The sequence below is a fragment of the Cynocephalus volans genome, chromosome 17, assembly GCF_027409185.1.
Source record: "Cynocephalus volans isolate mCynVol1 chromosome 17, mCynVol1.pri, whole genome shotgun sequence".
NCBI lineage: Eukaryota > Metazoa > Chordata > Mammalia > Dermoptera > Cynocephalidae > Cynocephalus > Cynocephalus volans.
Genome location: NC_084476.1, coordinates 35,758,566 through 35,775,318, shown reverse-complemented (window position 1 = coordinate 35,775,318; position 16,753 = coordinate 35,758,566). Strand labels below are relative to the sequence as shown.

The window sequence follows — 16,753 nt, the reverse complement described above, 5'->3', positions numbered from 1 at the left end:
CTGCTTTCCTGTTGTTTTGAAATTTGTAAACTCTATAATTCATCTGCTTAAAATTATCTAAGTTTCAGAAATCATAAGGACATAACAGGTTTAAGAAAATCTCTGAGAAGAAATAAAAATATTTCTCCAATAATTAAAAGGAAAACCACAGATTTTTGCTAATTATTATGTTACCTGGTCCATAACACGGAAGAAATAAGATATTATTTACATCTGCCCAGAAGTAGAAGAGAACATAGGTCCTTTAAAACTAAGATTACCCAACTATATTAATCTGATAAGAACAGTCATTACACTTGATCTTAGCCAAAAGGCTAAGAAGTGATGCTACGATTACCCAGCTATAAATTGGTATAAGTCCAGGAGTAACATATCAGTAACAAAGGTCAGGAGTTTTTCCTGGAGTTTCTTTTGAGAATCTAAGTATCTTGACTTCATTTTTTCACAACTGTGCTGAGAACTAACACCCAGAATTACACATTTCAAACAAAGAATGATCAACAAAAATGACTGGAAAGAGACCTGCCATACACATGTGGACTGCCCAAAGCATTCCACTATCATTAATGATAATGTACAGACCACATGAACTCATAGCCAAGTTTTTCATTTCTTTGGGATTTGAGCCATATAAAAGAACTTTAACTTAGAGTACTGGTGTAAACTTCTACATTTAAGAAAGGTTTATGGGATCTTGAATGTCTAGATGTAGCTTTGCTTCTAAGGTTTCAGCCAGAAGACTGCCACCAAGCAAGGAGCTGCGCCGTATTCGATTTATGTACTTTGGAAGCATGACTCAGGGCTATTGGGATTCAAATGTGTGGCTCCAGTTAGTCTAGCTTCATATTAGTGACAGGGAGACCACTAAGCCATCTCCTTCCAGCCAGATGGGTTTCCATTTAAAGTCTGCAAATCTAGGGGGATGTGAAGCAGGGAGTAACATGATCTCAGAAATCATTGTTCAGTATTCAGTTAACCAGGTAGTCCAAATCCAAAGTTAGACATCAGCATAAACTGCCCTACTTACATCATCTACTCCAAGAAGGGCTAACAGTGGGCACATTGTCCAAGTCATGCGAATGATAAGACACAAATTCACGCAGTCAAACAATAGTTTCTGAATATCGACTACATGCCAGGCACTGCATTAGGCATGAGGAATACAAAAGCCAAAAAGACATGTAAAGTCTCTGCCTGCAAGAGGTTTATAAGCCATAGAACATGTGATAGGTGCCAAGGCAGAAGAACGGCAGGCTTCTCCTGGGGCACATAGGAAAGCACTTAATCAGACCTGAGAAAGGGGAGTCCACACTGAGACATGAAGGATGAGCAGGACTTGGGAGAACAGTCCTGAAGACTGTAACCGATGCCCTCACAGAAATGACTATCTAAGAAAAGGCAAGTGGATGCCTTTTCTTAGTAACCCTACCTCCACGTGACTTCATCCCTACTCCAAGCATCCTCCCTAAGCTCAAATATGCAGCTTTTCCTCTGTTCATTTTCATGTGTTATGCATAATTCTGTTATATATGTGTATAACTCACCAAATACTAAAAATAACTGAAATTTGCATAGTGCTTTCCAATATTTTGCCATAGTCAATCTTCAAAGCAATTCTATGAGGTCAACTGACCAATACTATTATTGTTTCCAATTTATAGAAGTAGAGATTAAAGACAAGGATCATATCTTCTAATTGCTCAGTTCAGGGCTTCCCTCTATGGCAAGACATATCATACTATTTTATAATTGTCTAGATTTCGGCTTCTCTCCATCACACTGTAATCCCTTCAAGATCAGGTGTAATACCTTTAAGATCATCCCTTTAAGATGGCTATATCTCTATCACCTAGCACATAAGGGCTCAATCAATATTTGTTGGCTTACTGATTTACCTTCTCGGTGAAGGTACACCTGATCCATCCTGCCCCCTACGCCCAAGGGGTCAGAAGAAATAACTTTATGCCTACGTGATAAAAGCACAGGTTTTAGGGCTGGCCAGGTAGCTCACTTGGTTAGAGCACAGTGTTATAACACCAAGGTCAAGGGTTCAGATCCCTGGACTGGCCAGCTGCCAAAAACAAAAAATCCCATAGGTTTTGGACTCTCACTAGGTTGGGTTTAGGCCTTAGGGCATATTACTTCCCTCTCTAGGTCTTGGCTACCTGCAAAATGAGGATGATAAAATCCACTTTATAGAAAAGCTGTGGGTATAGCATGTGGCCTGTCTTAGTTTCTGAAGACTGATTGTTCACAACCCCTTATTTTTATTTTTCTGACCACCTAATTCTCATTGTTTAGTGTCTATAGCCAGCCATCAACTAGATGGTGAACTCCTGGAAACAAGGTATGTGTCAGTCATCATCTTATTTCTATAGGCAGGCTCGATACTTTACAAATATGAGACAATCAACAAATGTCTGAAGAAGTAAAATGAACCAAGCTATAACTTTACCTAGCGTGGTTCAAAAGTCAGCTCTCATGTGCTGTTCAATAAATATTGCTGACTAACAGATTGTGCAATTCAGTCCAGATAAAGGATGTGGAATTGCTGGCTTGGCCTCTGTCGTTTTAGGAGGTTTTGCTGAGAAGGAATATTCCAGGGCCTCTCATCCACCTAACTGCTAGCACTCAGTATTTGCAGAGTAGTTTGATAAAGAAGTACACATATAAATAAACTCAAGTTTCACAATCTGGTTGCATAACAGGGAAGCTAAGGAGGGGAGAAGGAGAGAACTCAGCTGGACTTCAAATTTTCTGAGCCACAAGTTTCTTAGATTCTACATAACAAACATTCTTCCTTTTATTCACCTTAGGCTTTCTCTGGGGCTGAAGGCATTTAAGGAGCCCTCAAGCTACTCTTCCCTTGAATGGATTCAAGAGCCATCAGCATTGCTGCCCAGTGCTCTCACCACGACCCTCACCTTCATCAGTAGTTCCCGGCTGGTCAAATGGTTATTATGGTCTGAGAAAATATCTGAAAGTTCTTCCAACATCAGCATTCAGTCCCTAGAAAGAGAGATTAAGAAAATATTAACAATGAAGAATTAGTAAAAACCTGACACCTTCGGCCTAGCTGTCTTCAGTACCCATGGCTATGGAGGGATTGTGCTGATCCCAGGACTGGTGGGCAATATGAGCACAGATGAAGCCAATGACTTTTCTATGCAGGATGGCTTTTATGTTTTTAAGATGGACATGGGTCCTTGTGAGAAGAGAGGGATATTTTCTAACCATGCATGTTATAATCATTAAAAAGGATTACTCAGAGCATCAAGTCATTCAACTGGGACATGTTCTCTTCAGTACTTTTTTTTGTTTTTTTAATCTATCTTAGCAACACACACAGAGCCCAGTGGAACCTGAGAGGTCATCTTGGCCAGGCCCTTAATTTTAGAGATGAAGATGCCAGGGCCAGGGATTTGCTCAAGTTTCCACTAGGAACTGCTAAGAGTTGCAGGTATAGAACCCCAATTTTCTGGATCATGGGCTAGTGTTCTTATGCTCAGAGCAAAATGGTGGAGCCATGACAGGCTCTGCAGCCAGATCAGGTGGGTTCGAATCCCAACTCTGTCATTCATGTCCTGAGTGATCCTGGGCAAGTTGCTTCAATTTTCTTATCTGTACAATGTAAATACTAGCACCCCTCATGGGATTGCTGTGAAAGTAAGTGGGATCACATACATAAGGCACCTGCTCTGCCCTTGCCCCATCCAGTACTCTTCTCTATGTACCCCTCCGGGGCTACTGAGTGCATGATTCTCAAGGCAAAGAACTAATAGGGGCAGTATCACTGGATGAGTATATGCAACATTTCCTTTACCATGAAAAAGCCATTATTAAAAACCTGTTTGCTTTACAATGAGTGTAATATTACTCTTATAATAAAGAAAACTATTAAAGCTATTTATATCTTGGAGATAATAATTAAGAACTTAATGACACGTGGCCCTAAATAAAGAAGAATAAATAGGCATCCTTTCTGTCTACTGAAAGCTAGAAATGTAAGGGATTATAGGGGAAGCGATACTCAAATAAAATATCTTAACTTTGTCCCCTGAATTTGGCAATGGAGAGTACGTAAAGCTGATGTAGAAATGTCTTTTCTAAGGAAGTGACACTTCTGTAGTGTCCCTGCTAAAACATACACCCACCAGCCAACCAAGAAACAAACTAGACACCCACATTACACAGAATGCAGATTTGAGGGTTTTCTGTTTATTTTTTTAAGTTTATTTTTAATTGACATGTATTGATTGCACATATTTATGGGATACAGAGTGATATTTCAATACATGTAAATAATGTGTGATGATCAAATCATGGTAATGAGCATACTTATCATGGGAAAAATTTATCAATTCTTTGTAATGAGAGCATTTGAGCTCCTCTCTTCTAGCCATCTGAGAACATACAATCAATTATTGTTAATTAAAGATGCCTAGCACTAATAGTTTTTAAAAGCCAGGGCCGACCCCGTGGCGCACTCGGGAGAGTGCGACGCTGGGAGCGCGGCGACGCTCCCGCCATGGGTTCGGATCCTATGTGGGAATGGCCGGTGCACTCACTGGCTGAGTGCCGGTCACGAAAAAGACAAAAAAAAGAAAAAAAAAAAAAAGAAAAAGCCAGCTGGCATTTTAATAATTTAAAATAACTTAAGTTAAATGATTTAATTCTCATATGACAACAAAAGAGACTAAGATACAAGACCACCTATGTTTTTACTTGTGTTTTAGCCTCAGACTGGCTGTGGAAGAAATCTTAGGCTGGCTAGTTGACTTTCCATAGTGTTCTATGTATCAACCACCAAAGACAGACAGGATTACCTTTCAGTGCAATCAGACAAGGTGGCAATAGGGCAAGGCTGCATTTTAAAACCTGACCATCCCTCTGTTTTTGATACCACAGTTGGGTGGGGCACTGTGATGAGGGGAAGGAGAGGTGATGTGGGGGTGTGGATGATGAGGACACTGTATGTTTCTGATTTACCATCATATTTCACCAATGATTTTATACGGCCCATTTCTTTCATAAGATGCATGTGCAGAGAAAAATCAATCAACTGATCTCTCTTTCACAAACACAGAGTCACCTTCACCGTTCAAAATAATAAAGAGTAGAAAGAACCAAGACAGGAGTGGTAATCAAAAATTGCACTGGACTTTGAAAAGCCTATCTGCCAGTGCTTCTACTGATAGATAACACTGTTATAAACAAAGCACGAGCTCTGGAGTCCACATGGCCTGTGGCTTCTACAGCTCTGTAACATGAGGTATTAAGGTCATCACTTTAATTTTTTTTTTTTTACCCCTTAAAGAATTACTTAATAGATAATTTGACTTTCCCAAGTAGACTATTCCCTGAATAATAGTCATCAATAAGTTTGAGTACTTTGGCACTCATTTTTCAGCACAAATTTATGAAATGCTGGTTTACCAATATGAGTCTCCTACAAGTTCGAATAGTGTCAGTCCCTTACGGCTTAATCAGCTGTGAGTGAACTGATGAAACTGATTCTGCAGACCTACTCTGAGGACAAACCCACCAATTCCACCAGCGAAGCCATGGCTAGGGAGCCAGCTGGCCTCCCTCCTGACTAAAGCTAACTACAATGCATACAATATAAACTATACAGAGCTTACACATTCTTCCCTGATATAGCCTGACCTCTGGACTAGTTCAAACTTGTCGAAGGGAGCTGGCCTAGCTGGTGCCCACAACGCAACCGCCAACCTCTAAATCTGTACTGATATGGGACCAGAACTGCCCCCTCCCTCACCCTTTCTTCCTTTGCAAAAAGTTCTCCAATCTATGGGGATACTTCAGAAAGTTCGAGCAAAAAAATGAATTACAAGATAATTGTAATCTTCCCATGAACTTTCTGAAGACCCCTCTTGCAACTGAGGTTCTGAAAAATGAGGAGATAGTAATAGTGAACTAATAAGGAAATTAAATTGTTAGTTGTTCTAAAGATCATATGAAGAAATATGGAGAAAAGCAGCACAGAATGTGGCCAGTTAGTAATTTCAGTCCAGTACCAAGGAAGGAACACTTAAAAGGTTTTTTAACATCACTAAGACAACTTTTAATATGCTGAGGCAGAAAAGGATTAAATAGTTTCCTGTTGCACAGCAACAACAAATGTCCTATCTGCACACATTATCCCTTGCATCCTGGAATAGCTCAGGGCTTTGGAAAGAGGCTGAAAAACAACCGGAAGTAAAGGCAAATTGCTATAACTTCATCACGCCACAGCCTTATCCCTCAAATCCAAATAATAAGCACATCCTTCAAATTATGCCAAAAGCCAATGATCTTGGCTTTGTCCCACTTTGAGGAGTTTGATTTCTGCAGCAGCCCTGCCTCAAAACTCGTTAATGATCATGAGTAAAATGCATCCCGCCTGGAAAACACAGAGGATTTCAAATATGTTTCTCTAGTTATATAATATGAGCTCTGAAGGTGAGGACCCACAGCACTGATGCAGCAACCAACCACCCCAGCCAAAGAAAAGGAGAGCAGACACTTGGGAACTTACTTCGGGACGGCAGCCCAAGCCTTTTTTAACCGATAGGTGGAATTAGACTGCAGTGCTGAAACGATGGCCCTCAAGGAGGAAAAATTCTTCAGGATTCTCCATTCCTGTATGGGGAGTGATTAAAACATAAAAGGCATTTAAATATCAATATTACAGTGACTTGGTGGTGTCCTGCTGCAGAGGTATCACAGCTGCTATGAATTCTTGCCACTAAATAGGCAGCTGTATAAATACCGAACATCAAAAAGTGGCTCCTTCCTCCCACCCCAGTCACTGAAACACTTTATAGATTTTGGCACTGTATGCTTGTTTCTCTCCCTTTAACATATTTTTTGTGTTGTTGTTACAGTTTTACAGTTTCCAGCTTTCCTAGTAAAAACACTAATGGAGGTGAGTCCACAGAGCTATGCTAGAGAATGCAACTTTCTTCTGCTGAAAGCACACAGATACCCTAAAAATACACATGACAGTTCGCTGTATCCTTTAGACCCACAAAGCAAACTGGGCAGCAGCCACGTTAAGGTCAGATGTTATCAAACACTTCATGACCAACCCTTGTCCAGAGAGGTGTATATAACTTGGCAATAAAAATTCACCACAAGTTGAACTTTGGCTTTTATGCATTTAGCCAACGGGGAATATTTTTATACACATTCATTTCAAATTGGCGCTTCCTGCAAAAATAAACATTCAGAAACACCTTCGTACTTCAATGCTTCCAAAATAATTGGGGATTTTAAAATAAAATTCATTTGGGGAGTGTTTGAAAACAGAATAGAAAGAGAACAGGAAACATTCTGGATGTCATTTTCTGGGTAAGAAGAAAGCTCCCTGCTTAAACACAAGCTACCAAAAGGAGCCTGTAGCATCAGCAGTCAGTGAGTGACTTTGGAGTCTAAGTCCTGCTGAATGCATAGCAGTGGCAGAAAACAGCCAGGGAGAGGCCTCATTCTTGGCTGGCATGGAGAGGGTGGCAACACGGGGAGAGTGGACTATGCCTTATGTCATAGGAATGCTTCTTATACGGGCACATGGGGGTGTAATACATCCAGGGTTTCAACTAATATACCAAATGAGCATGTGTTTGGCTTTGTGCAGAACATCTGGGGCAAGAGGTCCCAGAGTGGTTGGGCGTAAATGCAAGTCGCTTCAAGGATCATTTCATGAAGTAATGCTAATCCTGAATACGAAGGGAAAACAGCATTCGCCAATTTAGCATGCCAAAATCTGGCTACTGAAAACTATGCCAAACAAACCTTCAAACATTTTATTTAAAGTAAATGCTGAAGTACTTTATAGAAGACATGCCCACCCTTTTCAAATGCCTCAATGTCCTCCCCTTATTTAAACAGAAAGAAAGAAAGAATTTTTAAAAAAGGCTCTGAATTGCAGTCTGGAAACCAAGCCTATGAGAGCATGGTTCAGCAAAGGTTCAGAATCCAAAAGCTATATTCTGAAAATCAGGAAACTTGCAATAGATAAAGGAACTCAGGCACAGATATCTCACGCAATTTGTAATAAACACATGGAACACATTATTCAGAAAGAGGTTTAAACGGGGGCTTGAAAGGAGTGCAAAAGGCATCTGGTCCCATTTCTAGAAAAGAAGGTATCTTCCAGGATATGTGATGCAAAAGTAAAAATGTAGCATTAGGACCAGTCCAAGAAAACACAGTAATATTAAGTCAGACAATTTCTCTGCATATAAAATGACCATTTTTCAAACATCCTATCAACAGAAATTGACTGTGATGAATGTAGGAAAAGTAAAATAAATCTTGGCAGGAAACCACCTGGGAGTTTTGTTATTTTATTAAGTTACCCTACACCATTTCCAGAGACACAACCTACTCAATATTAGGAAATTATACCACCAAGAGTAAGGACACTTGGCTTTTTCACATATGCTATGGGATTTGGAATATACTTCAAATTATTCAAGTTGTATTTCTTATTACCACATAAATGCCTAATTTATAATTTGTACCAAAAGTCATCTGTTTGAGCCACACTATGTCATACACACAGATGAGATATTCTTGCTATAGACTTTCTAAGCAGTTGAATGGATTGGAGCTAGACAGACCACTTGCTTTTGAGACGTGTAAAAGATTGTAAATGCTGTGGCATTTATGGCAGAAATGCTTTCTTGTTCTAAGATGGAGAAATTCCATGCTATATAACACTATATCAGAACTTCTTTTGTAACTTTTACTTGTTGAGAAATAGGCTCAATTTAGAATAGGAGAAATGTAAGTTATGAACGCAACTTATACTCTTGTTTCTTGTTCGTTTTTTTTCCACATACTAAAAACCCTGTAGTGACAGACTACCTAAAGACTCAAAACAAGGAAAACAAGGCACAGTTATGTCCTTGCTCTTTAATCAAAGACAATAAAAGAGAATATGAAAGGCTTAGGGATGGGCTGGCCAGTTATTCAGTGGGTTGGAGTGTGGTGCTGATGACACCAAACTCCAGGGTTCAATCCCTGTAACAGGCCAGCCACCAAAAGAAAGGCTTAGGCATTATGACCTACAGATAAGGGATTCATGAAAAACACATCTAGTGGGATATAAAGCAAAATGTGTTTTGGTTGAGGGTTGACCCATGTAGCCCAGAACAAAACCTAATAGCATATTTACATAGTAATTCTTTTGCAAAATCATTGTTTTGCTGAGGTCATTTCTTCTGCCTAGACAAAAAACGCCTTCTCGAATCTTCAAATACCCAAAATCCTAACTATTATTCAAAGCTAAATTCAAATGTCACCTCATCCATGAAGCCATCCTTGATCACCCCAATCAGTAATTTCTCCCTCATCCACTTCCACAGTACTCATCTCACACAGCCCTACTCCTCTACTGCCCAGGCGGAGAGTGTTCTATCCTGCTATGTCCATAAAGTACATAAAATTGTAGCTTACACACATCAGGAGCTCACAAAATACATGGTAACCATTGACTGAATACTTTTGACATTTCCTCAGTCATGACATAAGATGCTGATAAATGAAAGTCATATAGCATGTAAAAAACTGAACCGAGAGACTAGCCACTAAACAGCAGAATGTAATTCAGGCCTAGGAACACATTCCTCCCTCCAACTTCAGGCCTGAGGCCCCCAGAAAGGCCTCAGATGGATGTGAGATCTGCCTAAGTGTTTCAGTTCTTTAGAGAAGAGACTCAGGATTCTCAGACGGTACCACCTCTTCAAATCTACAGATGATGTAATGCATCCAGGTACTGGAAGGGGGCATGGGTAATCATTTTGGGTTGAAAAGCAGTCTGTTTGACATGCAGACCCTTGGTTATATTCACTGAAAGTGGGGCAGAGACTGACAGCCCATGGGGAACACAAAGGAAAAAGTGGACAGAATGTCTCTCCCTGGAAAAGCAGCAGTGTGGGGGCCCACGAGCAGAAAGAAGCTAGCGGGGGAACATTTTTTTTTTTTTTTAACAGGGAAAATCAATAAGCTCCCAAGTTAAGAAAGGCAACTTTTTTCCTTACTTTAGAACAACAAAAACCACCACCACCACCAAATGGGCCCTCAACATAGAGTCTTTTGACAGCCTTTCCAACCAAACGGCTAAACCATTTAAACAAAGTAATGGGAGTAGGCTCTAATATCTACTAAACACAAAGGATAATTTTGAAAAGACAATTACATGAGCAATGTTAATCCACTTCTCGATGATTCTGGCTCTCTGCCGAGTTTTGAGTTCTTTGCCCACCCCCGGATGGTGCTGACAACACATTTGGTGAGGGTATGAAACTGAGAGATGGTAGCACGGATCGTAGGAGCCAAATGTTTGTTTTCCTTCTTATCCCTTCGAGACCAAATGCAGCCCAGGCAGTGGTGAGGCACTACTTTCTTGAACAGTTGCCAGAACAAAAGAGGAATTGACTTTATACGGCAAAGCACGTCATCTGGGGCATCTGTACGTTGGTATTTTGTGAAGACAAATAATCCTTTTCAACTTGATTTGCCTCATGGTGTCCATTTCAATAGAAAAAAGTAAATAATTAATACATTAATGCATCAGAAAAGCCCACGTGATCTTTTTAAATCAGCTCAACCGACCAACTAGAACACAATGGCCAAAAGAAAATTTAAATGACTAAAGACATTTTTAATTTTCTGTCTTGCAAGAAAAGCCAGGGTAGATAAATGTGGTGAAGGTTATTTTAACGTCAATATCATACCCAAGGTGCGTTGTGGGCACTCATGATCATGAACTACCTATAATGCAACTAGATGCTCACCGACTGCCTGAAAGTGACTCACAGACGGACAGCACATGCCCCCCCCATCAATGTCACTGTTCCACATTCTTTAAAATGAAGAAAGTAAAAAACATTCAATAGAAAAAACTATTCCATATCACACGGTAGAAGGAAGAAAGAGGGATTTAGATCCTGATTTCCAGGTCTTTTCCTAAAAATAATAACCAACAAAGTTTTCCATCTTTCTCTTATGCTATCATCGTGGGACCAAAAGACAAATGTTTTTTTTGACAAATCAGATTCTCATTTGTACAACGATTCAGTATAATTTGTGTAGGGATTTGTATAAAAGAAAAACACCAGGATTTACTTCATACAGACTATCTGATTTACTTCTGATACCTCACTTGCATCCTCATTAGATGGAAACTCTCCTGCTTTCTCAAAACTCGTTAAGTGCAGAAGAGCTAAAACCCGTTGTGATAATTCCTAAAAGTCTCCTTTAAAAAAAAAAAAGAAAGAAAGAAACTGGTACTTACTAAGCTAACACTGAGCTAAGAAATGTCACTGACAATCAAATATGTACAGCCAACAAAAATATTCAAACTTCAAAAGTACAGGAAGCACACGTGGAAATGGGCTGCCAGATAGGGTCACGTGTGGATTCGGCGAATTCATTTTATCCGAACTTATACTTTGACCCTTGTACAATCCTCCAAATAAACAGTTCAGATCTTGAAATATTTATGAGTCTGAAGGGAGAGAAACACCCGTGGAACAGGGAAGATTTTGTTTCACTAGGATTAGAATTCTTACCTCCCTCTGTGTTTTGAGCTCCAAGTAAAAAGCACCTTCTTCCAGATTTGCAAGAAGAGCTTAGGCCTGAATTATTCAGGTGATTGATTCAAGTCACATCTTAACTCTGCATTTATAGGCACAGCCTCTCTCAAGGATTCAAAAAGACTTAAATCATATTGCCCCACCGCGCTCTCCAGGCCACCGATACTGTCACTCCCCCATGTTTCAGTGGAAGCACATCTGAGACACAAAGAGAAGACGTACCGCGTCCATGCAGGTCAGCCGCTCGGCCACGAGGTCCTCCGAGAAGCACGCGAATTCTGCTGACCCTCTGCCCTCCAGCTCCTCCTCCTCTTCCAGGCTGAAGGAGATGGTGTTGGGAAGCCCACCTGTTCACATCCGGAAAAAAAAAATCAGTAATTCGGTGCCCGTGTATAAGACCTTGTTTACAGAGTCAAATGGGACCTCTTTAGGAAGAAGAGGGCTAGTCCTTCAGAAAACCCATAGGGAAATAACTGCAGACCATAAATCTGAGCAAAATGGAGGTCTTCCCCAACTCTGCTTGTTCTTAGATTCTTTACTACCTTCGGGGGCCTCATGTTGTCACTTTGACAAACCACGGGTTCCCATGCCAAGGACAGAGCTAGGTTAGGCAAAATCTGGAGAAGCAAAGTGGGGCCCACATTTGGGGTCACCCTCATTGCAGGCACCCTCAAACTCTCTGATCAGCTCCAGGACTAATCCAAGTCATTCCTAAACCCCGACCATGTAATTCTTAATTTCTGGGCCACTTCTAACCAGAAGCCTAGAAGGACTGGGCATGAAGGCAGGCCAGGCTTTGGCGGTAGAATGGGCCATTGTGGTATCAGAAATACTGACAAAGTCCTCAGAATTCTCTAACTGTTCAGAGTCCCTTTCAGCTTCCACCTAAAGTTAAGTATGCATGAAGCAGCAGAATACAGCCTTAAACTAGATTCATCAGAGCCTTATTATAGACAAGCCCATCAATTAGCAAATTACATAGGGCACAGACTGAAGAAGTAAGAAAAAAAATCACTACCCAGGACTCCAAATAAAAAGCTGAAGGGCCGAGCACCTAAAACAGGACCTCCAGTCTCCATCTGGAAAAAACTAGAATGGGATGAAGTTTGACTTGAATCCTCAGCCTCCCTTCCCTGGAGGTTTCCCCCAATTCCTGGGCTGTTTCTCACCTCATCACCCTTCCAAAAAAAAAAGATCTAGTTGCATTCAGTCATATCTCAGCAGAAACTTAAATCAATTACTACTCCCCCAGAAGAACATTTATATTTTAAAGCTTTTCTCTCCTTCTTTGTAGAATGAATGACCTTTAGGCATCTCGGATCAAGCAAGTGAGGGTAGCTTCTTCTTAGTTTTGTAGGGGAAAGGGAATGCTAAGTGTGGGCCCTACAACACTTCCCCTACCAGGGCAGCATGTGGGTACCTGTCTACTCTGGTGGCAGGTATGTAACTTAAAGATTGCCCCATTACCCCGGAGTTGAAGGTCCTCATGCAAACGGGGACTGGAAGAGGTAGGAGGGGATAACTGCCTGGCCCCGAAGTCTGGGACACAAACATGTGCCAGCTAAAGGAAGCTAAAACACTCCATGATATGGGGGATGTTAAACAGTCTGATTTCATCACTTTCCCTCCACACAACTCAGGTACTCTCTCATTCGGTGAAGGAATGAGAAATTGGGGGTCTAATGGTTCAGAATGGGCCTCTGATCCCTCTTGCCAGCTACTGTATAGATATGTATCAACCACCTTGCAATGCAGAGGCTGACCCACTTCAGCCAAGAAAGGTCTGTGCTAAGGCATGATCTCATTCATTCATTCAACAAACACTCATGGCAGCCGCATATGTTCGTATGTCTAGAATGTTGCTGTGCATGAAGAGTACACGGTCCTTTCTCTCTGGGGCCTAGTTCATGCCTTCACGGTTTCTGCTTTTCGTTCTCTTCCAGAAGTAAGTAAAAACGTCAAGCACGATTTTACTTTTGAAACATACAGGAGAGCCTGTTGCTTTTGCCGGCGTTAAGACTGGGTAAAATAAACACATGGGAACCAAGGCAATCTCCTTCTCCCCTGCCTCGGCCTGCCAAATGAGCTCTGCCTTCCAGTCCCTGGGTTGGAAAACAACGAGCGACTGGTATCACCGGTTCCCCAATTAGGCACAGAGCCAGGGGCAGCCCCAATGGGGAGAGCTGGGCTCCAACACAGCGTTTTCCACTCCAGCGCAAAGCCAGGCGTGCAGGCCCCGAAGGGAGCTGAGGCCCGCAGCTGGAGGTGTGCCCCTGGTATTCAAACATTCCCGGCAGATGAAGTCATCTGAGATACACAGTATCTGGCAGTCTGCTTGTAATGATGCAACTGCATTTCCCCCTCTCCGCTCCCCCAAATATAAAAAATGCAGCAGGTACTGTTAGGAATTTGAGGTCATTCTCTTTGGAGCTGATGCAGCTTCCCTGATCAGTGCCAAGGAATCGCTTCCTTTCCCTCACTGAGGAAATCAGCCATCACTTCAGGGCAATGCCTGTCACAAGCTCCAAGTGGGTCAGCCACCATGGCAACCGTCACCAGCACCCCAGGGAGAAGATAAAACGTCATGCTGGAAGCTTGTCCTAACCTCTTTCTGACTTTCTTCAAGGCCTGATAGTTATAAGCACCCCATGACCTCCTTTGTCCTTGAAAATGGGGGGGTCAATTCCTCAAATAGGAAAAAAACAGCCACAGAAACTTCCTTTGCTGAGGCCATTAGAGATGCTAAATGATGGTAATCTGCTCTGGCAGGGGACACATTACAGCGATGCTCTCTACCCTGAAGGAGAAACACCTTTTCTGAGCTCTGGGGAGGGCAGGAGCAGAATCAGATTTAATTTCTTGTCTGCTGGATGGGGGTGCTTGTTTGCATTTGATAGAAGGAGGAGTTATCAGGCAAACAGTGAAAAGCAAGTTCAGCACGGTACATGTTGATGGTGGAATATAAAAATCTCATCCAGGAGACCCTCTTCTTCTTGGTAACAGGAGAAACCCTAGGAAATTACTTAACTTCTCTCAGCCACAGTTTCCACTGTTTTTCTCATCTATAAAATAGGGAGCAAACTAGGTGGTCTTGAAAAACACCCTCTTTGCTCTAAAGCTGTAAGGCTCTGTAATTAGCACTTCAATAACCTTGAGAATTTTACGCCCATGTCAATCCTCCAGCAGCTTGTCTTCTGAGGGCACCAAGCTTTCCTAGTCAACCGGCATAGGGAGAGCTTTCCTCCAACGTGGAGGCTGGAAATCAGAATCTAGCTTTTCTCTGTGAGCAAACGCAGTACTCACTGTCAGTTTCCACTTCTTGCTTCTGAAACTGCTCAAGAAGGTCTTGTGCTCTTCGCTCTGGGTCAGAGCCTGGCATCATCCGTTTGAGATAATCCAGCAGCTTCTGTAAGCACGGGAAGTGAGGGGATTCTCGGAAGTCCTCTGCGCATTGGTCAAGCCAGGCCCTCAGGATTGAAGCGACTGCACTGAGAATGAGAAATGGATAATCACTGCACCCAACTGGCTGTGGGGACTCAACACAAGCCCTGGGCACAGAAGCCTGTCCCGGGTAGACCCTGGGAAAACTTGAGCAGGTGGCCAACAGGTGGTCAATTTATCCAAAAGTTCCTGGAAACATCAATGAATTTTAAGCACCTTAAAACAAGCTGACCACACTTATTAAGTGGTGATTGAGTGGTGGGGGGAGACTGATAAGGTTGAAAAAAAAACAAAAACAAAAACAAAAGAAGAAACCTAACCTTTGAAAAAACCCATACAGGGCAGAAAAAGACCTGTAGAAGAAGCTTTCGTGAATCCTGAAATAACTTCAAAGCAATCTGTACACAGTGGGATATGTGGTTTCCAGTTCTGGATTTGCTCAAATCAGAGACCACAAGATCTACCATACTAATAGTTTAGGAAATAACTGCCTGCCATTAGGCTGGAAATCCATCTGATGAAAGGAAGTGCCTGGGTTTGGAAAAGATAAATGCATAAATTTAATTTTACAAAGATCTCCAGGGTTTCAACATGAGTACCAAAATAATCCCTTAAAATTATCCTTTTGTTTTTGTATTGTAACGATGAATAAGCTAATTATCCTGATTTGGCCATCACGTATTATACACAAATACTGATAGTCAACTCTGTCCCCCACAAATATGTATAATCAGTTAAGTTTCAAGAAAGCAAATAAAAAATAAAGAGAAAAGAACATTGAACATAAAAAAAAAATCCTTTTGTTTCTCAAATTACAATGAGGAGAATGTTTGAAGAGACAGAAATAGTAGGGTAGAAAAGTTACATCTCTGAAAAATAAAGGAAAAAAACTTGATAAGGAAGACCACCGAGAAGGTGATTTCCTCTGATGTCTCTACAGGTCACCTGCAGAGTTCACTTTGGGTGAAACAAGGGCCCGGGTCCCAGGGTGAAAGAGACAAGAGTCATTGTGTGTGTACTGCTCCCTCTAGACATGTTACTGATAACACAAGCGTGTTGTCTTTAGGTTAGGGGCAGTGCCTCACTCAAGGGAAGAGACAACCAGCTGAAAGGTAAGGAGGATAAAATATTTGGTGTGCGATTATTATTCTATGCTTCATATTCAAAGAAGACTCTACGGACACTCCTGAACCAGGCACATGCTGGGCTGTGTCCTGTGGAGAAGAATAGCTGCCTCATCAGCAACCACCCTCCCCCACAGCCCAGGCACATTCGCTGATGATGGCAGGAAAAGATGACAGGGACCATCAATTAACCCGTGCATGTTCTATTGACAGAAATACAACACCTCGTCGTAGCTAAAGACATAACTGACCAAAAGTCTTTCAGCTAGAAAAATCTTTTAGCAAATTTTAAAATTATCATTATCTAAGGGCCGATCCCGTGGCGCACTCGGGAGAGTGCGGCGCTGGGAGCGCGGCGACGCTCCCGCCCCGGGTTCGGATCCTATATAGGAATGGCCGAATGGCCGGTGCACTCACTGGTTGAGTGCCGGTCACGAAAAAGACAAAAAAAAAAAAAAAAAAAAAAAATCATTATCTAATTATACGTCAAACAAATTGTTTATTTAATTTAAAAACTATAACTAAACTAAAAGTTCTTATCCCTCTTTGAGACTTAGGCTAGGCTTTCACAGGTGTGTCTAACTT

General features: G+C 41.6%; 2 pseudogenes; one reads left to right on the top strand and one right to left on the bottom strand.

Moving 5' to 3' along the window:
* Window positions 1-3,829, top strand: part of LOC134365901 (testis-expressed protein 10-like) — a 38,966-nt pseudogene extending 35,137 nt beyond the window's left edge.
* Window positions 158-326, bottom strand: LOC134366284 (U2 spliceosomal RNA; annotated as a pseudogene).
* Window positions 3,830-16,753: the final 12,924 nt, after the last annotated feature.